The 23404-nt window shown below is 36.8% G+C and overlaps 1 pseudogene; it reads left to right on the top strand.

The window, feature by feature from the left end:
- The window catches only part of LOC122134604, a 30336-nt pseudogene extending 7391 nt beyond the window's left edge, over positions 1-22945 (top strand).
- The last annotated feature ends 459 nt before the right edge of the window (positions 22946-23404 follow it).

The raw sequence follows: 23404 nt of genomic DNA, 5'->3' as shown, positions 1-23404 counted from the left end.
CTCGCACAACAGGGTCTTAACCCACACTGGAAGACAAGGGGGCACATTTCCACCCTGCTGCTGTCTGCTTTGATATGCGCGAGTGTTGAGGGCTTTGGAAAGAGCTAGAGCGATTGATTACTTCACATTGGCTTTTTGTGTAGATGGGGTGGAGCAGTGGACTCTGGGATTACAGACAGATAATGCCACTGCAGTGAGGGTGTGGATCTGCCCTCCAAAGCCATTCAGCAGTCACTCCAACACACACACAGACACACACACATTTATTCATGATCCTGCCACCTTATTCTTAATTCTAGATTCATCAGTACACTTTGAGAGACTGAATGAATCAAATTAATGAAATCTGTTTGGACATATAGCACCACCCACCTCTTTGTGCAAATAAATGAAACTGAATTCCCATAGTGCACATCATGCTTACTACTAGTTTTGCATCACTATCATTGCATATGCATTTTTTTTTTCTTTTTTTCTTTTTTTTTAAGAAATGAATACCTTTATTCAGCAAAGACACGTGAAGCTGGTCAAAAAGGACATTAAAGATATTTATAATAATTATTTTTAAAATATATCAAAGTAGAAAACAGTTAAGTTAAATTGTAGTAATATTTCACAATTTTATTAAAAAAAATTTATTAGAATTATTATTATATTTTTTTTTTGTATTTTTCATTAATAAATGCAGCCTGGCTGATTATGAGACTTAAAAAAAATCGAACCCACTACAAACTTTTGAATGGTAGTGTATGTGTTTGTTGTCATCAGGTCATTTCATTGATTCTTGCATAAAAAGTGGAAAGCTCCCTTCATGCTATGACCCGTTCTGCTGTGAGGAGATTTGTCTCAAGCTCATATTGTCTCACTGAAATAGTCACTATACAAAGATCCTTCTAAGGATGGTTAAGAATGAGGACTTCATATTTGCATAACGAAGCTACATATGAATGACAGCAATACAGCAGTCAGTTAAGCATTACTATTACTATTGCACTTAAGACACGTATCCACTATCTTCAACACATGACAGACCAGAAATCATTCATTTTGTGAGTGTGAAGAACCAAACCTATGTTTAAAGGGATACTACATCCCATAATGAAAATCTTGTCATTATTCACTTACCCCCATGTCGTTCCAAACCCGTAAAAGCTCTGTTCGTCTTTGGAACACAATTTAAGATATTTTGGATGAAAACCGTTAGACTTTGTGACTGTCCCATAGACTGCCAAATAAATAACAGTGTCAAGGTCCAGAAAAGTATGAAAAGCATCGTCAGAATAGTCCATCTGCCATCAGTGATTCAACCGTAACGTTTTGAAGCAACGAGAATACTTTTTGTACATGAAGAAAACAAAAATAATGACTTTATTCAACAATTCCTCTCCTCTGTGTCTCTCCAAATCAGATCAGCGCAACTCCAACAAAACAAACTAGAACACAACCCAATCATCCTATTCTCTTCCATCCCAGCCACAACACAATTAAAATTTATTTACGCGTATCTATGTTTTGGTTTGAAAGCAAACAGCGCATCGGCACACCAATGCTGACACAGAAGAGCGTACAAGTGGACTATTCTGACAAAGCTTTTCATACTTTCCTGGACTTTGACACTGTTATTTATTTGGCAGTCTATGGGACAGTCTCAAGCCTACCAGTTTCCATCCAAAATATCTTAAATTGTGTTCCGAAGTACACTCTAGCAGCCACATAGCACCACACTAAAAACACCCAGAGCACTGTAGCATTGCAGTAGTGTTTTGCATGGGCCAGCACAACTTTTATGCATAATAAATCAAAGGAAGAGACTGCAGTTGTTAGATAGGGCTGTATTTATGGCCCTGACTGGAGGAGACATGTTCAGGTTAATGAAGCATCTCTCTCTGAATGCAAAGCAGCATGTTTCTGCTGATAACACACAATACGTCTTCTGTTACCGCATCACAGTAATGATTTGCAAGTGGCTTATGGGCTCAATGTAAAACACCAGACCACCCCAAAGACCATACACACTTTTATTCAGTCTTTCTGCTATAGTCAGTCATTTTGCTCAAACTTTATGAGCAAAGTGAGCTTGCTTCTGGAAAAAATTTTTGTTTTTTTTAAATCTTCAGCTTTAGGATTCAAAGTAAAAAGGACTTTTAAGTATTCAAAAGTAGTAAAACTGTGTGGTTAATATTTATTATGAAAAAAGGTAGAAAGTTTTTGGCTTGTTGCAGATGAGCAAGTTAAAATTACATATTGCAGATGTATATATTATGGAACATCCACATTTAGAGGACATGCATATGCTCTCAGGGTCGAAGCTCAGTGTTACTCAACACAATTCAAATTATCATAATGTGATTTAAATCAGAAGATCACAGTGTTCAAATCCCATTATGACCGTTACCTGGCCAGTTAAGTAAAATGGCCTTAAAAAGGCTATTCATGCAAAGGCATTTTTCTGTGACAAAGTATTAGCATTAGCGGTGGTAGCTAAGGAATGCTAAGCATTTCCACTGGCTGCCACAATTACTGTAATTGTTGCCTCAGAATGAAATTATAGAGCCCTCCTCAGTCAGATATTTTAAAATTAATCCATGTTTTACTAAAACGTGCATGCTTAATGTTCAATGGAGGTTTGTCTTAGTAATTATGAAATACCAGAACAAACTGAATTGAATGCCTGTGCTAGTATGCTTATGGGTGTTTTATGGTAGCGGAGACAGTGCTTACAACATGAAATGATTGGCAAACATTTGTATTTTTTGTATCAGGTTTCTTTTAGGGATGCTATGGACTGATCATAGAGAAGAAAAAATACATAATAACAGAAACATAACATTTTAAAATGTATTAACATTTCACAGTAGTACTATTTTTACTGTTTTTTTTTAAACAAGTAAATACTTTCAAAAGACTTTCAAAAATCATAATTTTCAAACTTTTGACCTACAGTGTATGTATTTATGATGTATATAAATATGATTTTTATATATGTGTTTGGGTGTGTAGTGAATATCATTTTTTTTATACTGTACAGTATAATGTTCTAATCAGTATTTAGTTTATTTATTTATTTATTTAGAATTTTTAAAATCAACCATTTCTCTCTTAATTGGTGTAATATGAAGAAAACTGATTTTATCCGTATTGTTCTAATATTGTTTTTGTCAACTTAATCTAATCGCCATATTGATCTAAAATTGAACAAAAAAAAACTATAAAATTTAGATTCCTTTTAAAGGAAATTTGATTGAAAAAAAATAAAAACCCCACAAGTGGTTGTGTATGAGTAAAGAAACTTTTATGTCTTATAGGCCAGTCTCTGTCCTTTCTCTGTCTGTCCCTTCATTACTGTGTCTGAGTGCTGTCTGTACATTCTATTTCAGACATCAGTTTTGTGTAAAGCAGCAGTGCATGCTGGGGTCATCATGGACCAGTTTGGAGGACCAATCATAGTGGAGGCGCGCCGAGGGCTCAGTCGTTACCCTGCGGTCAGAGCCAACGGCATCCAGTCAAAAGAGTGAGTTACTGCAGTGTTTTCTATGGTCTTTCTCTGTGACAGAAGCTTGAAGCCTCAGATTTTATCTATGCTACAGAATGCTTTTATATTCTTAGGGGAGTCAGACATCAGCATGTGGGCTTTCCCATTACATAAAAAGGAATAAAAAGTTGATGTTTACAGTTTGTCTATGGAGCAAGTATGTAACTTCCATCTCAAGTGGATTTCCATGTCAGCGGTGTTTCACTGAAAGTTTGACAGGAAAAACAGTTAGGTTACGGTTTGAAAAATTGAAATAGTTTGTCTTAAAAGTTCCCCTGACAAGTCGCAACATGTCTTATTCCAGAACTTCATCTAACTGCTGTGACTAGATGTGACCTTGGTAGGTTCTCCAGGACTACAGCGGTTATTATTAAGTGGTGATTCCTGCCGCCTTTTGCATGATGGATGGTTCAGGTACTACCTAATCTCAGGGACACTCTGTCTGGACTGTTGCGGTTTCACAGATTTGTCTTCATGGAATTGGGGGGCAGGTTGAGGAAGAAATCGGGATTGCCTCTCGTTATAGTCTCTGAGAAGTGCTTGAAGTGTCCCATTGAGGAGTGATTTATTAGGAGGACAATAGGCAGCTCTCTAGAGCCAGAGATGCTTTGATCCATTTAATACCTGGTGAAGCCTAACAGAACAAATGCAGATTAAATCCATTTTCTCTCTTTTTTTGACCAGTTATTGATAGGAATAGTAGGATGGAAAAAGTACCGGAAATGATTGAGGAAAAAGAGGAAGAAGGGGGACCTCTTTTAATGTGTCAGCACATGAACTAGGCCACAGTGCATAGTTTATTTTGTTCTTTTAAAAGGAGCTAAGAAAGTAATAATCACAGCAGTCTTTGGAATATCTTACTAGGCGTTCTGTATAGGGCTGGCAAAATGGACTTAAAAACTACATTTGAATATTCTACTTGAATATGATCAAAATTCGAATTATATTAGAATTTATAAGGCCACAAAAGATCAGGCCACAAGAGGGTGCTTGCCACACTGCTGTGCAAATATTATGCACATTTCTTCAAAGTGTAATAAAATAAAGCACGGACTATCTTTGAAAAAAAAAGTGCCATAATGGTTAAAATAAATGTTTATAGTTTAATGTTGTATAGTAGTACAAAGGACCGAAAACCAATCACAAAAAGTAGGCTGCTTTCTTCATTTTAAGAGCATGAGATACAGTGGGATGTTGTGGAAAAAACACCATAAAGTCTTGAGACATGTTTTTTATATATCAAAACATGTTGAACTTGAACTATTAATTTAACATGGCTTCTAAACATGGCGGGTTGTTTTGTGAGAATGCAAGTGCAACCGCTGAACGTTTTGTGCATTCTGAATGTGGAATTTTTTTTTTTTGACGAATATATGCAAATTTTTTTTTTATTTTTTTTTTATTTATTTTATTATTATTATTATTTTGACAGCCCTAGTTCTGTTATATAGATTTTAGTGTGTTGCTCTTGTTGTGCTATACTAGTATAACTGGGGTCTACTGATTGGTTTGTTTAATGCAATGTTCAATGTTGCTTTTTTTGTGGTATCTACACCAGGGGATTTCCATAAGTCATCGTTTAACTGGTACCCTTCTTCTTTCACTGACACAGTGTCTCAGTTCCCTGACTAGCCAGTCAGTGTCCCATCAAAGTGTAAAATCTTTATAGTGTGTAGAGTTTTATTTTTCGGTCCACTGTCGCTTTTGCTGAGCTCTGGTTTCACAGTTTGTTGGCAACCCCGTTGTTGTTCACAAGTGTGTTGTGAGACGCTACATTTCTCCACCACGCCTCCAACATCACCTAGTTTTCAGGGGGTAGTTCCCCCAGTTTTTTTTTAGCAAGTTACTGGGTTGTGTTTTGAAAATGGATTTCAGTGCATTGCTATGATTGGCTAGTAACATTGTTACATAGTTTACTGGAATGTTCAGAATGGTTTCTGGTGCTTTGCCCAATGTGCTCTCTAGTGTGTTTCTGGTTTATGAAGATGCATTGTTATGCAGTTATTAGGGAATTGCATTTTTATGCAATTGTTATATTGTTTTTCTGCCTGCTGGCAAGCATTGCTATATAGTTACTCTGGGGGTTCTGTTTGTTTGTAAGTGCCATTTCTTTCTGTGATTTGCAGGGTGTTTTTCGTCCTGGATGTGGGTTATATAATTTTGTTTATCCGTAGAAAACATTTAATTAAGTGATCATTTCTTTTTACTTGCATTTCATTTATCGTTTAAACTAAATCAAATTATATGCAAAATAGAGAAATTTAGTAATAGTAATTGCATTGTTCTTTATGCAGCACTTCTTAAAAAATTATGTAAATGCAAAAGTATGAAGGTTGCACTGTGTGGATTACCCATTTGATTTTCGACTTATTACCAACTTGATATAGTCTACATTTTTCTTAGTCAAACAATCAATCATCTTCCAGTCTAAGGAGATTAATGTTGATGATTGTGTACAGTACTACCAGGGTCCGCTTTTGTACCTAACTGAAATAACTACAATCAATTATTCAGTTCCGTATTTACATTGCTTTTTGGGTTTTAATTACCTCATGGCTTTCACACAGTTTTACTGCAACGCACTTCTAAACGGTTTTATTTCAGTCTGGCGACATCTGATCACCACTGTGATTCATTTTTTTTCCGTTGATTTTATTTGCATTATATTTCTGTCACCACAGCAGACCCGCTTATTTGCTTCTATATCTCCAGGGCTTAGAGAACATTTATCTATTATTTTGTTGGTTGTTGGCACACCACTTGCCGTTTATCCGATTTCGGTTCATTAATCGTGGTCGTAAACCACTTTGTACCCTGAACCTCTTGAAGTACGTGTTTTGCATGCGCTACCATACCAGTAATGGAGTAAATTGAAAAAGTCGTAATCACATCCAGGATAAAGCCCTGTGGTAGTAATGACAGGGTCTTTTTTTAACGTAATGCCTGACAGAGAGCAATTTCCCAGCCTGTTCCCTCTCTAATTACAGCTACACCTGGCTCTTTTCCACCAGCCCAGCTGTACCCCCCATTTCATCAATGTGATGAGGGTGGATGAGCGGGAATATGCAGTGAAGTGGAGGGGTTGTCTGAATTTGGCAACACAACATGGGTTGGAACAATGGAACATCTCCCTGGATGGCCCCTGCAGGCGGTTACTTTCACATGACATAAATATCCGCCTTAATAAAATCACTGTACATATGATCTTTGTTGTCTTAAATGCTCAGTGTCTCACGATGATCATCTGTTTTTCCATTATGTCTTTCAGTTGGCTCGTATTGTCTGAAACCCTCTTTCACATTTGTGGACAAATGGTAAAGCATCTTTTACTTTTGTTTTTATGGTTCATATTGTGACTGTGAATTGAGCTCCACATATTGGTTGTAGGATTAATTCCTATTTTTTTATTTCTTGAAAACCTTGTTGTTGACCATTGTATTGAAGTGGTTCCGCCACTCTGCTGTTATTCCCTGGCTGCTCGCTGTGGTGGTGTTGTTTGACTGGTTTATATTTGCAATTCCTCATGCACAATATTAGGAAGTAGTGTTAATCACCTTATCTGGCCCAACAGTGTTTTTTTATCAGGTAGTTTGGATATGGGAATATTTTTAGTACGTTTAGCGCTGTTTCATTTTGGTGAATGGCATTAGCGCAGTTGGTAATATCTTATCACCTGAGTTATGTTTTTCTCTGGCTCTGTTTGAGTCTGTGCACAGGACAGGTTGCCTCATTTACCTGTGTGCGACGTGTGCTCCATGCAAGCTCTGCAGATAGCTGATGAATCAACTCTCACTAAATCGGTATTTGCCAATCTGTGTGCATGGGCCAGCCATCCCTTGACTCCAAAAAACAAATGTTTACCCTTACCATGGTTGTGGTCAGGATTGCTTAAATTATAGAATATGACTTTGCACAAATATCCATGGAATTTTTACTCACATCGCTATGTCAAACAATATATAAAATGAAAAAATAATAATATAATGAGCTTGATGAAATTCAAAATATATCCAGAGAGTTCATTCATTAACTTTTTTGTATTTCTTTATGATATTATGATTATTATCTATATAAACATATTAGTGATCCTGGTTCGTAAGTAGACATTGATTGGCCAAATATGTACGTATGGGTAGAACGCTCCTCACCACCATATGATTTAATAACGCAATACATAGTGTAAACATTGTGTTAATTTATTTTCGAAGTATGGTTGATAACATGCTGTAGAGTCAGGTACGGACAATGTAAGTGTCATGTGCTGCTTTCTGTAGCATAATATAGCACCTCGCCGAGTTGTCATTGTGAGAATCTTAGTCTTTCCTTCTCTGATTCTTTCAAGTTCTGATTTACCGTATATCTGTTGACATTCCATGTCTCATTTATGGTTGACACCTGCGATGACTTATCAATAATGAATAACTAACAGCTCTCGATCAGCAGCGTCTCTTCTTCCTTTTGTTGTCAACAGTTTGTTCTTCTTGTTTTTCCATGTTTGAATGCCGTGCACCAAATGACTGTCGTCTTTTGAGTCTTCCATAAAGTACAACACTGTCGCTTGTGTCGAAAAATGCAATCCCCTCTTAAAAAATTGGGGTAAACAAAAAACTGGAAATTGTACGCGCACCTCCTTTATTCATCTTCTCAAGTAACTTTAGTACTGTTACATTTTAGTTATGGAACTCTATTCTCTTGAAAGTTCGTTTTTGTGAGAGTAATATTGTGCCCTATTGTAGTTTGTCCATTAACATAAGTAATCTTTTAATTTATTAAGATATATATTTATGTCTTATTGGTAATTACCTGGATACATTGGATGATCTTCTGTTCCCTATTTTGCTTGACGTGATACGCACAAGCTTTAGTCATTGTTGTTAGTAATTTTGTGGAGTGCCCTTTCCCTGAGCGTTGTGACCCTAAGCTCTTCTGGTCCGAAGTGGATTTGTGTTTCAGTGTGCATTGTTAATGTATTGCATGAGTTTCTTATGACAGGAGTGATCGAATTGGACATCACGTCTATTACCTTTCCATTGAGTCCATTATCTCAATTAGCTTAAAGCACAGCCATGCAACCCAGCAATGACTGCTCCACAAGTGCCATCATCTACCATCATCAACCCCCTAGCTAGATGATATCACTCACAAACAGTAGCCTATGTGAAGAGACCCTCGAAAAGATAATCAAGATGCATTTTGGGTGTGCATTTAAGTATAACTAGACAACCCATTGGGCATTGAAATACAGAGGGACATGTTTGAAATTCAGAGGATTAAACAATCCTGTTTAATACCTGAAATTAAACAGTTTTTAGAATTAGGAAAAAGTTCCAACAAAGAACACATGTATGATGGTGCAAAAATACTGAAGAGTCCCATTGTATTCTAGGTTGATTTAAAGACAGTGAAATTACATTAGTTAATAAGCATCATCTTCTGGAGTTTGCAGGACTTTCGGAACCCCGCTTGTACGTCAATCGGGGAATCTTTTCGAACTCCTGCCTGAGATTCTCATTGTCTTCTTTCCTGATTCCTCAGATTTTTTTTTTTTTTTTTTGTTTTTTTTTTTTGAGTTTTCCTCCTGCTGCCACATATGTTTTAAATGTTTGGGAAATGTGATAGTGTAGCCCATCATCAGGACTAAGCCAAAAAGGATGTAATTGGCACTGTTTTTTCTATCTCTTACAAGGATGTGGGGTTCGTGTCTTTCCCCCCTCGTATTATTGTTAATATCGCCGGGATTTAAAGTTCCCGGTCGTTACGACGGATTTGCGTTAATTGTAGCGAGTATAGAGGATTTACGTCAATACATGTTACCTGTCCTTATGTTTTAAATCACTTTTTCATAATTTTAATTGCTGTATATATAGGCTTACATTTCTCAAATTAGGTAAATAAATGTCGTAATTTTAGTTAAATGGGTTTTAAATTAAGGAAAGACAAAGTGTATTACCTGCTGAGGAGGAGGGATCAAACCCTGGAGGGGAGGAATGCAGTTCCTTCTTAAATAAAGGTTTTGTTATCACCCCGGTATGGACCACCCCGGGGGTTTTTGGTTTAGTTTTTAAGAATAAATGTAGGCTACGGCTGAGGTTAATTACTTTTAGATAGCAGGAACCTTTAATGCGGAAAGGCCCCGGTTTTTGGGAGAGATAAAGTGTAAAAAAAAAAAGGAAGGGGCTTGGCTTAGCGAAATTGGGAAAAATGGCGCCTTTTGTTGGGGGCAAAAAAAAAATCAACAACCGGGTACGGTTTTTGCACAGATCCCAAAGGGAAATTTTTCAATAGGGAAATAATAAAAAAGTGCTAGTCCCAAAATCCAAAGCTATCACAATGCTGCCGTTCGTGTCTAAGTAAAACTGCCCCGCGGTGCGACAATCCAAAAAACGGAGTTTCTGACTATGGGGGGACCGTGTTCCCATGTAAAATGCGGCATATGTTCTTTCATAGCGGAGCAGACCTGTCTTTCCCCAAATTTCCAAAACCGCTATTAAATTTAATGCAATCAGTTGAAAAGACGGGTGCACTTTAAAGATTGCTTTTCTAACACATCCCTCCTACTTGTGCACACATGGCTTTCTGCTTATTGGAACCCTTTGTCTCAAAGGCTGAAACGAGATGTTTTTTTTAAAATTTAAATGACAAAGATGGAAACTGGACGGGGTTCTGAATTTTTTGTTGTACATGATAAAGAGTGGAAAAGGGGCAACCCCCATCTAGCCTCGAGGAAACTGATATGAATCCCTTTAAAAATCACAAAAAAATTTGAAAGATATTCTCCATCTAACCTGAACGGGGAATCGGGTTTTTGGTAACTTTTTGGATAACTGCAGTGTGATGAAGGAAAAAAAGTTGAGTAGGCACTATCGAAAAAAAATCCATCCTGCGGGATGCCCGGGAGATGCCCCCTATGTTCGAATGCCCCAAGGGCCCTTTTAAATCTTTCCGGGGATTTGTGGAACAATTTTGCTCTGATGTATCATAAATTAAAAAATCACCCAAAAGAAAGAAGTTTTTTCTGATTTCAGTCCCTTATTTTCTTTTGGAGAAAAAGCCCCTAAACTCCCTCAGCAGCGGGTCCTGCAAATGTTGGATGGTGCAACAAAATCGGGGTTTTTGGATCCTTTGATGGGACTTCTACAGGCTGTCTTCCCATGATCAACAAAACCCAGGTACTTCTTTTTTTGATCATCATTTCGTACTGTAGGCCCTTTTTTTGGGATTTTTAAAAAACCCACACATTTTTTTTTTGTTATTATAATTTTTAAAAGTTTCAGACATTAGGGGGTTTTTTTTAAAACAAATCAAACCCAAGGGGTGGAGATGGCTCAGTGCAATCAGGTTTTTAAAAAAATTTATAAAATTAGTGCTAAAGGGGGTTAAAATGTTAAAAAATAAAGCCGGCTTCTTTCCAGATGCAACAAATTTTTAATAACCTTAATAAAAAAAAGGAAGTCCCTTAAACCTGAAAACCAAAAAAAGTATGTCAGACTGTTGAAGTTTTTGGGAAAATTAGAAATCATTGTTTTTTTTTTTTCTTCTCCTTATTTTTATATGTTTTTTTGTGATGCGATGGTCCTGAACCCGCTTCTTGTAACTGCATTATCGATGAAACCAGGATAATTTTTTCTCAACAGCAAATGGCAAAATTGCAAGGATCGGGAAAATGATGTCAAAAAACAAGAAGCATTGTTGCTTTTTTTAGGTTTGAAACTACAACCTTATTGATTTGTAGGGTATTTTCACTTTTTTTTCACTTTAATGTTAAAAAAAGTACAGAGATTTTTTATTTTTTGAAATCCCTTTTTGTTTTAATTATTATATTTATTTTCTTGGGAAACCTGGAAAGGAATTGAGTTTAAAATAAAACTTTTTAGATCATGTTAATAGATCACTTTGGTTAAACCTAATACAAACACCTAAAAAACTATTTAAAAGCCCTTTTTTTATAAAACTTATTAAAACCCCCAAAATTAAAACATTTCAGGACTGAGTAAAAAAAACTAACAATTAAAAAATACAAAAGAAAATAACAACAAAAAAATTAAAAATAATTTAAGGGTTTTAATTTCCCAAAAAAGTATGTTACATTTTAGATGTGATTTTTAACAAGAATAAAATATCAGACCCTTCAAAATTTGGGTTTTTGTGATTTCAGGTGTACTTTTCCAACTTTTTGGTGTTCCCGAAAAATTGACATGAAAAAACCCATTTCTGTCTGCATCTGAAAAGCTGCTTGTTAGGGAAATTCTCTAAAATTTATGAAGCCTGAAACTTTCCTTTGATGCAAAAAGGGTTGTTTAAACTTAAATTTCACCAAGGACCCGCAGTAACTTACAAAAAATTGTCTGTGGGGGGATTTTGCTTTTTTTGCCTTTAAAAAAGGGTAGAGTAAAAAGAAGCCCCGGGGGCAGAAGGGCACAGCTCTCTCGAGAAGGCTACATAAAACAGCAACTTCCCCTGAAAAAAAACCTGCCCCCAACACCACTCATCACCTTTTATCGGGGCCCGACACCATCATTGATTCTCCGAATATCCAAGGTGCATTCAAAAACCTTGGGCCCAAAGGGCCTGCCAAAACTGGAATCGAGGGGTTGGGTCAACTGGTAAAAGGGTTTGGGCCTCCAGATTAAAACGTCTAGGGGCCAGGCCAAAAACTTTGGGAGAACATGCCGAAACGTGTTGATGGGGAGTAAATTTTCCCAGAAGATGCCGAAGGAGGAAAGAGTTCCCCCATCTTAGGGAATTGTAAAAGGGTCTTTTGTCATTGTTTCCGGCCCTTTGCGAAGGGGCATTTAACAGTGGATGATAAAGAGAAAACGGGTTAGGCTGAACTTGAGACTTAGAGGGGTTAGCCTTCCAAAATCCCACATGAAGGTAATGGGCAAAAAATGCATCAAATGCAATTACCCCGCTTAAGGAGATTTTTCCTGTCTTCTTTTGGACATACCAAAAACATCTGAAAAAAAGAGGGAAAACCCTTGACAACAAAAGGGAAAAGGAAAAATGGGGAAGCTTGAGGTCCCCCGAGTTGGGTTTGAAAAGTAAAAAAGGTTCCCCCTCTTCTGTTTTGTCAAAGCCCCCACCCCTTCACCCCTTGGGGTTAAAACGAAAAGCTGCTGCCAGCCTCCACCCCTGATTTAAAAAAGGGTGCGTGCTAGAGCCTCCACCTCTTCCGCCCTGGGGGTTTAAACAAAAAGTGCGCAAAAGCCTCCCCCCTGCAGTTAAAGGCGCTGGTACAGTCCCACCTCCTCCACTCTGGATTAAAGGTAAAAACTGTTCTAAGCCTTTTCTCCTCCACCCCTGCATTTTAAAGGGAAAAATGCTGCTACAGTCTCCACCCCCTCACTGTTGGGGTTAAGGTAAAAACTGTTGCTACACCCTTTCTCCCCACCCCCCGCTTAAAGGGGGCTGCTACAGTCTCCACCCCCTCCAAAGGGTGGGGGTTTAAAGGGAAATTTCTACAGCCTCTTCTCCTCCACCCCTGAAATTTAAAGGCAAAACTGCGCTCTCTCCACCTCCTCCATTTTTGGAGGTAAAGGTAAAGTGTTTCTACACCCCCCTTTTTTCCCCCACCCCTGGGGGTTTAAAAGGGAAAACTGCTGTACAGCCCCCACCCCCCCACCTCTCCTGGAGCCCTCCTAAAGTACTAGTCAAACCAAAAAAGGGTGTCAGGTGTAGCCCAAACTTCAGGATATGGTTTTACAGCCAAAAAGCAGAAAAAATAAAAGCACCTGAGACATTGCCAAAAAAAACCCCTTTTTAAATTAATGGTGGTGCATTCTTTTTTTTTCCCGTTAATTTTAAAGTTTCAAAAAATTGTTTGGGTTTAAGAAAAAAAAACAGCCCTGAAAGCACTTTTTGAAAAAGCTTTTTGAATTTAAGGGTGCTTTAATTTTTTTTTTTTTTCCCGTTCATTATTAAGAGTTTCAAAAACATTGTTTTGTTATAAGATAAATAAAAACATGCACTGAAAGATGTGTGGTGATTTGATTTTTGTCAAGGGATATTTTTTTTCAAAAATTTCAAAAAAGCTTTTAAATTGCAAATGGAATATTTAAAACGGTTTTTAATCTCCCCTTAAACGCATTTTTTCCGATATTTAAAATAAATTTTGTTAAAGGGAAAATGGCTTGGGCCCAAAAAAAGTTCAGTCAGAAGATTTTTTTTTTTTTACTTTATTCCCCCAATACGGGTTTCTAGCACAACGTCCCATTTTTAATGACCTGGTGGGTATTTTTTAAAATCAGTCTTCCCGTTGAGTCAAAGTACACGCATGAGTTTTGCTCAACATTGTTTTTTTATTATGTTAAAGCAGCAAAGACATAGCAGAACTAGCATTACTCTTTTTGTGTTTTTTTTTTTTGAAGTTTGGGAAATTATTAATATGTCACCTAGTTCCATGTGGCACGATAGCTGAACACATACCCAAATCAAAAGGAAATGGATTTTTTATAATGGTTTTTGAAAAGGAAGTCCGTTATGCTCAACAAAGGACTGTGGTTTATTTGATCAAAAATAATTCGATATTGTGAATTAATATTCAATTTACAATACTGGTTTTGTGGAACCAGTCCACGTAATCCTTCAGAAAATCATTCTAATATGCTGTTTCGTGTCATTTCTTCAGTGTTGAAAACATTGTGCTGGATCATTTCATAAGAAAAATCATTGCAAAGTGTTGAATCATTTTTCGGATTCTTTGATGACAAAAAAAGTGCAAAAGGACAGCATTATGTAAAATCGAGTTGAACAGTTTTCACGTCTTTTAAATTCACTTTGGGATCAATAAAAGTTTTAAAGTTCGCTGAAAAAAATGTATAGGGGACCCCAAATTTTAAATGTGGTAATGAAAATTGTTTCAATGTTATTCTTTAACAGATTGCAAGCCAAACATACTGTTCTTCTTCAACTTGTGAAGCAACTACTACAAGCTTCGCTTATCACACAAAAAAATATCTCTTCTTAATGCACTTGAAGTCGGACTGGTTTCTTAGTAGAAACTTAACCAGGTGTTGGTGATGGACTTTAACAATAACCATCCAAAATGGCCGCAGGATTAACTCAGAGAACCCGGATGATCACAGGTAAACATTGTAAACTTATAAACTTTTCTCACTGGACATGTTTGTTCATCCAGGATTTTTCTTCTCCCTCTGGGTCACCTTTGGCTTTGCCATTTTCCTCTTTAAACCCTCTCAAGATTTGGCATTTCTCAATGGCATCTTTTTAGTAGCTTTTTCCATTCTTCAGGGAGAAATGTAATGCTATTATTTCAAAACAAACACGCAAACATGTCGGAAAGGACTCCACAGAGTGTAAGTATCCTCATTAAGAAGGTTCTCTTTTCTCGTGATCAGCTCGAGTGCCGAGCATTACACACCTACCCTCCTGACTTGCTAAACTCTGGCATTCCTACTTTTTTGAACAGTTCCTGGTATTGCATAAAAGCGACAGAAATGTCCATTCTTCAAAAAATACAAACCCTCTCTTACAAAAGCCACACATTTAAATTTAGGAACACGCCGGACACATTTATTTTGAGCACAACTGTGTGTAGACAAAAACGAGCTAATTTCATACAGTTCAAGGAGCGAGAGAATGCTCACTTTGTTCCTGTCAGAGGGAATCTGTGCTTTGGACACGATGACCCCATGGAAACAAAGAGGAAGCTCTACATTGTATTGCACATGCCAAAATTGTGAGGCTAAATAAATCTAGAGAAAAGCATCTCTTTAGTCTAGCCGGCGGCGCCCCTCACCACCGCATGCATTTATTCTGGGAAGACATCTAGTGTCCACCCACCGGCATGACAAATGCATGTTTTTTTATGTCTTGCTGTAGACAGAACAGGGTAAATGAACAGCAGTGAGACACAAGAAAATGTGTTAGTGTTACTATAATTTGATCACCACTTTAAACACTTGTAAAAATCAACGTACACGCACAGGTTTGAAAAAGTTTTGGGGCCGTAAGATTTTTGATTGTGGAAGCAAGACAGAAAAGAAACAGCTCTCCTATAACTTGTACAGCTAAGAACACATTCAATTTGTTCAAAGTGACCATAGAGACATCTAACCTATATTACAAAAATATAACAATTTTCACAGTAAATGCTGTCTGAAGTTTCGCAATCCATCGGGAATTCTGGAAATGTATTACTTGTTTCCACAAAATAAATATTTATAGTAAGAAATATTTCTTTACCAGCAAAGAGGGGATATTAGAATTACTGGAAGGCTCATGGTACAACATAAAGTTTAAATACTATATTCAAATAGAAAACAGTTTTTATACAATTAAATTATACATATTTCACAATATTGTTGTACTTTTGTACATAAGAAATGTATTTACGTTTTCAAAAAAAATTAAGAAATCTTACCAAAACACCAAAGTGTTTTATCGACTTTATATGAGTATAAGGTGTAGTTGCGATATGACTGTCCGTTATAATACTTGTCCAGTTGAAGCTAGTGCTCATTATGCAGTGCTATTAGGATTATGAACATCCTTACAACCATCGAGCGTTTGGTGGTAATACTGGAGTGAAGTACTGTAATGTATCCCACAATGTTCCCAGCTCATTCTGCATTCCAGACAACAAACAATAGAGCAATTGCTTTACCTCTGCCATCTTTGAATAATGACACACAATAAATACATTCTCACCAGTGTCGGACGAGTCCGCGGGCCATCCGCAAGAAGTTGGTAATTTTTTCTTGTAGGAGGTGGAGGGAGATTATGGGTTATGCATTGCTCATCCTGTCAGAACCACAATTTTGTGCCTGTTTTATCATTTACTCTTTAACCTGAAAACTGTTTAGTTTTTCAATATATTTCATCTTCAAAACGGCCACCAAGAAGAGACACCAGTGGACTTTTTTTAGTGCTTTGATTCTTTAGCTTTCCTGGCTTTCTCTTTGATGATGAGTAACTTCCTTTCTCAAACATACAAGGCATCACACTTCAGTCTCAGCTTCACACTTTCGGAATCGCTCCTATGATCACAGTGTGTGTCCTCTCGCAGCTGTGATGTAGTTAATGTTGGGAAAGTAATAACAGGCCTTGGGGTCTTTCTGTGTCTGCTGGGAACATGCCACCTTGGTTTTCTCTCAGGATGTTGTTTTAGTAAGCCGAAGGAGGCCACACGGGACCCGGCCGGGTTCCACTGTGATGCACTCTGAGTGAAAGTCTTAGCCTACATGCAACTGTCAAATTCCTCAGCTGGCTGAGCGCCCCACCGCCAGCATATTCCTCAGGAGCATTTGAGGCTAATGTTGTTGACTAGAGCGGGGATGTTGCTAAGAAAATAATTCGGGAGTCATGTTTTTGTTTCATAGGTATTCTAGACACAGGGCGAGTGAAACCGATTGCAGGCTTTGAATATTTGTTAAAAAACTAGCAGATTGCGTACAAAGGGAGAGGATCGTACGGGGCGCGTACATTGGGCAGATAATAACTCTGATGAATGGTAAGAATTTCCCTTTAAATAACTACATATAATGTTCGTAAAACTTATTATTATTAATTTAAACAATTAATGAACTAATATTTTTTAATGATTAATATATATGTTTGTTTACATTTTCCATGATACACTTGTTGGAACAATTCATCTTCAGAGATTGATCAGATTGTTAGCTGTATCAGACATTCATTTGTTTGTGCGTAGACCAATGTTGTATTTTACTTCAGATCTTTGAAGGCGGAATACTGACAGCCTCGGCGCGCTGCAACACGCAACACCTTCCATCCCTCCATTGTAGCACGAAAGTCATTCGAAGTACGTACCTCAACAGTCGGCACCGGATAATCGCTATGAGACCTTTGCAGATACTGGGTCTGTCCCTTTACGTTAAACCCATCCCGGGGTTGCATGTCTGAGACACAAAGGCTTCCACGACCTTATTTCTCTCATTAGAGCTGTTTCACTAAACCCTGTTTCTTCTCTGTCTGCAGTGAATGCATCATCTAAGGCTGACACAGGAGGGCCCGGCCAGACACCAGTCCATTCACAGTGACATGACCAAACCGTGGCCTCTCAGGCTCGATCTCTGGTATGATTTTACAGAACACAAGCCGAATCACTCATGACATTATTACAGATTGTGTTACAGATGTACTGGACAAATGTCTGAGAATCCAAAAATATTTTCCCTACCACTACTATTCAAATTTCAGTTAAAAGTATTTTTTTTTTTTTTTTCAAGAACTTTTTGTCATTGTAACTATAACCATCTAAAAGTGAATTTGTAGCTTACTTAAACATTGGCTTAAAGGAAATAAAATATATATTTTAAAATCCTCTTTTTATCCAGCTAAATGCACAAGGCCAAATTTATCATTCATTTAGTTTGTTGAATAGTTTAAAATAACAAAACTAAACACTAAACTTAATCTAACATATAACCATATTTAAAAAAACTTAACCCAATTAGCAGCATTTGAACTACACACATTTAAAAAGAAACTGTAATATATAAAAATAAATCTAAATCTAATGCAACAATTTAATTCATCAGTAACATAAAAAAAAACACACAATACTTGTTTAAACCTGACCTAATTGTTATATTTCTTACGGTATTGTGTGTGTGTGTGTGTGCATCAATTAAAGCAGGGAAACTGATATTAAACTTGATTAAACTGACTTGGAACCACCTGTGCATTAAATGGTGTTAATGCATACCTGCCAGCTAATCAGAATCCAGTATTCAGACAGACCGTGGAATAAAATTATTTAATACATACACACACAATAATAACTTGGAAATTACTAAAATGTATTCAAGTTTGTCTTTTCTTATCTCTGGAAATTCATGGTTCAAAAATGCTTAACAACGTACATAAATGCAAAGGGTGTTTTTTCTTTGTTTTTCTGTATCATCATTACTTTAATATCTCATCATTTTCTTTTGATTTCAGTTAATCTGGTCATAATAATTGTGCCAACCATTCTGCTTGTGGTCTTGCTCCTTGTGGGAATCTGCGTGGTTAAATGCTATACAAGTAAGTCAGTTTTATCACTTTTTTGAAGTTGCTGTATTTGTTTATATTTTCCTGAAGTCCTCAATGTTTGCTACCCTACTTTTATGCCTTTTCGAGATGTAAAAGACCTCTGTAATGATTACCTAACCTTCAGTGTGTGTTAACAAAGTAAATAGGTCAGTTTTTATTTTCATGTTGACTTGAAAGAAGAAAGGATGAAAGTTAAGACTAATTTTGTCTGTGTTCTCCATGTTGTGTCTGACGTGAGAATCTGGTCCGATATGTGAACATTCACTGAAGCACGGCAAGCTTATCTCCGTTCAGCTACAGTCTCTTTCTAGTCCTGTTATCAAACACAGCAGACACAGTCTCAGCATCGCGTATGTACATGCACCAGTGATTCCCAGCCTGCCTAAAGATAGACACAGCCCACTGTCGTCAATAAACACGCTGATCGAGCAAACCATGTGTGGCTGTTGTTGATTCCTCAGCAACCACATTGCAGCGGTGTTAGATTCATTTATAGAATGGATGAGAATTGAGGCTGCGGTGGGATGGGGGGTTGAGGGTCAACGTCCGGTCCGGAGATGTGCAAGCGCATGTAGTCCCCGAGAGAGCAGCCCGGGACAAAGGGTTGTAGGGAAAGCGAGGATGAATGAATGGAGTGTTTCAGTGGAATTGTTAGGCTGTTTCTGGTAAAGAGTGTAATGAAGGTGGCGAGGTGAGACCCTAGGCCTTTGCTCACCTGTGTCTCTGATAAATGGTGTTTTTCATATGTCCCCCTAGTTCAAGAAGACCAAGGAGCACCGTATGGCTATGCAGAGGACACATAAAGGTAAACAATCCCTTTTAATGAACTGGTTAGCACATTTAACCGACTGTACTTCTCTAAACCACCGTGTAATAAAACATTTGACTTGTTTCTTCAGTGGAACACATGTAAGATGTTTACAAAAATGTTCAACTGCACTTTTTCCATACAAACGAGAATAGAGTAGAGAGCAGTGGTGCCGAAATAAGATCACCATAAAAGCAATCTCTTGAAAATGACTTGATAACTTCATGAAGAGAAAAAAAAAGTGGTAACACCAAAGCATTTATGTATGATACATTATAAAGGGTTACTAAAGGGTATAATGCATTGTGATTATTCATGATGTGCATTGCCAAATGCATTATATTCTTGTTGTAAATTAATTACCACAGAATTCCCAAGTGCATAGTGTGACAATGAATTGATGTGTTATAATGTTGTAACTGTGGTTACAGTTAGTTCATGAGATAGTACAATGCATTATAAGGGCATTGCAAGGCATATATTAATGCCATTCAATCTACTTGTATAGTGCATTATACATAAAGCTTTAAGTAAAGTATTACCAAAAAGTTACTCATAAATGATAAAGTCAGTTTCATATACAAAGCTATTACAATGGTTTCAGAAGGACCAACTGAGTGGAAAACAAGCAATTTGTCCTTCAATGTTTGAAAGAACATTTAAGCTTTTTTAATAACATTTAAATTTGTCCTTCTGAATAACATTGATTTGTCCTTTCTAAAAACAAAAGGCTTATAGCTTTGTATGAAACAGAATGACTTCATTTTGAATATTGACTTCATTTTGGTTTATTTACATGTAAGCTATCAGATAACTTAACAATGGAGTTACTTTTATTTTTGGTGCCACTGTTCTGCATTTTTTCATTGTTCGCTTGAACATTTTTGTAATGTCTGTCTTGTTTTGTGTGTCTATTGATGAAATTAGTAAATTACAAGAAAATTGTTCATTTTTTTTGGATAAACTTTTTCATTGCTTTTAGGGTGAAATAAAATCAAAAAAATATGAATTCAAACACACACACTATGAATAAAAAAACACTACACCACAACATACTGATCTGAATGAATTTTTTTACCTTTATTATTCCCTAAGTCTGCACAAAATATTTTTAGTCTTCATGACATATCCCTTATATACATATATTTTGCCCTTTCAGACACGTATAATTTAAGGCTTAGCTGCTCAACTCACACACAGATAAAACCATCTTTCACAGACTGGATGACAGTTGAATGATTCTTGTCTACAGGCTGTTGGAGGCAGATAAAACAGCCGTTTGCCAGGCACCAGTCCACAGAGTTCACCCATCAATACAGCTCTGAGAAAGACCCCATCCAGAAGCTGGACCTGGTAACCAGTGCAATGGCAGGTAAAGACTGACCAAGCCAAGATGGTAATAGAGCCCAAGTGACCAACAAAATGTTTCATTGCACAGATTGCTTGTCATAGTCAGACAATAAAACATTTAACATAGAATTTGATTTATCACTTTGAATAGAATGTGATTTATCACTTTGTTTTAGGACAAAGTGGTTAGGACATTGTGATCATGTGGAAATATAGATTTAAAGCCAGAGCGTTTCATTTTTGTGGCTGCAGCCTGCAACTAAAGTCATAGGGGAGTTTTTTATTGTCTGATAAAGGGGTTCAGCTTGTAGGGCAAGTTATGGTCCTTCAGTGAGCTGAAGAAGGAAAATAACTTTTTTAAAATAGTTGTAACAGCCTGAAAGCTTGCCAGCTGAAAAAAATTGAATTGGCACTTTTTCCCCTATACTCCTCAGGACTGTAATTATTGATGATTCAAGGTTTGTGCAAGACGTCAGACAGATTACAGGCAGTCCGATTTCAAGCCCTGTGCTTGACCTGAAGCCCCTTTGAGCAAATACTAAAAAATTTCATTCAATTAATTCATGCTGAAACAATTTATTTGTGTACATTTTGGTTTTTATTACCGTGTCAGTCGTTCCTTATGCGTGAAAATGAACTATAGTACTGTATGGCATTCATTTTTGATGGCTTTAGAGTTTGTGATCCCAGATTTATGAACATGGCTTTCTTAGTTAGCCAGGTAGGTTTCAGAAGGGCTTGGCATAAACAATTTCTTCTTTGGAGCACGAAAGAAGATATTTTGAAGAATGTTTAAACCGTTTTGACCCCAAAACAACATTGTACTCCACTGGGTTTCACTGTATGGACCAACAAATAGTGTAGAATTTTTTTTTTTTTTTTTTTTTTTTTTTTTTAGGATCATTTATATGTCATTATATTTTTTATAAATATTGTGAATTAGATTTAATTTTAATGTTTTCTGTTTCTGTTTTTTTTTTTATTTTTAAATTTTTATTTAAAATTTTTTATTTTTATATATGTCTGCATAGTTTAAGCTTTGGTTTTAGTATCAATTATATATTTCATAAACTTATTTTATTTCAGCAATATTTCTCATTTTCATATAAAGTTTTTTTTTTTTTTATTTTATTTCAGTTAATGTTTATTTTAAGTATTTTTTTTATTGTTTTAGTTAACGATAATAAGAACTTACTAAAATTATTAAAAATCTTTTCTGTAATTATTTAAATTATTTTTTAGAGTTGAAATCATTTGAATAATTAGATCTTAAATCCTAATAATTCATTATAAATAATTAAAAATTTTGCCTACTAAATACTTAACTGAAATAAAATATGTAGTACTAAAACTACTAAAATTTATCATCATAAAAATGAAAGCTATATAGAAATATATATTTTTTAAAAGAAATTACAAAGGCACACAACAAAATTGTTAAAACTTTACATTTGAAAAATGTAAACTTAACTGAAAAAATAAAAGTAATCAAATTCAAAATATTAATAAATACTATAATACTAAAATAACACGGACAGTAAAGATTGGGGCATTTTTAGAAAAACTATAATGAAGTTACTAACTTTTTTCTATTTCTTCAGCTGAGTACCAGCAGCCTCTCATGCTCGGCACAGACACAGTGTCCAGAAAAGGTTCAACGTTCAGACCCATGGACACTGCGGACAAAGGACATCGAGGCTACTTCTCACTACGACCACCTGCAAAACGGGCATCCAGTACGCCCTGCCACTGACCAATCAGGAACCAGAGTACGCCACACCCATCATCGAGCGCCACGCCTTCCGCAAAGATCCCTTCCTTCCGATCCCAGCTACTGCGTCCCAGGCGTGGTACTAAACAAAAGCCCGTCATTTTCGAGCAGTGGAGGGCAGTAACTGTAGGACAGTGATCGGAGGGCTTGCCGGGGGTACCAGACGCCCCCACATCAAAACGGACAGGGGGAATTACCCAGAGGATATCTATGACATGCCCAAAAAAATCCTGAAACCCGTCATGCAGAACGGGAGTTGCTCAGCATACCAGAGACCTCAGATTAAATCCCCAGTTCAAGAGTGCTATTCCACTCCCAGAGACTGCGTCAGACTGCCTTTCTCTGGACTCAGACCGGACCCCGAGGGCAGCAGCTCCGAAGGAAGCTGAGAAGAACCGCACTGTGATGTGCCTGATATACCTGACTCAACAAAACCACCCTCCAGACTCTTTAACTTATTTGTGCATGAGGGACAGCTTGTTTTTTTTTTGCATTTTTGCGGAGAGGCAATAACGGATGACAACCAGTTTGTGTAATTTAACGATTTTTTTTTTATATATTATGTATTTTGTCTTGACATGTCAAGATTTTTATTAAATTGTCCCTGTTTTGTTCCCCGTTCATTCCCTACGGACACAAACTGTGAATGCGAGCCAGATTTTCATGTATTCTACAATGTGACCATCCCTTTGAACATCCCTAAAAGGCAATTTCACTGATTTTTCGAACCAGCTTTTGTACTCCACCCCAAAATGTCAGTGTTTAATTTTTGTCATTAATCACTTACCCCCATGTCGTTCCAAACCCATAAAAGCACAGTTTCATCTTCGGAACAACAATTTAAGATATTTTGGATGAAAACCGAGCATACACAGCATACGGTGATATGGAGGGACACAGAGGAGTCTGTTGACAAAGGAATTGT

Source organism: Cyprinus carpio, unplaced genomic scaffold, assembly GCF_018340385.1.
Source record: "Cyprinus carpio isolate SPL01 unplaced genomic scaffold, ASM1834038v1 S000006759, whole genome shotgun sequence".
NCBI classification, from domain to species: Eukaryota; Metazoa; Chordata; class Actinopteri; order Cypriniformes; family Cyprinidae; genus Cyprinus; species Cyprinus carpio.
The sequence above is the reverse complement of the archived record's forward strand: the minus strand, read 5'-3'. Positions and strand labels throughout refer to the sequence as shown.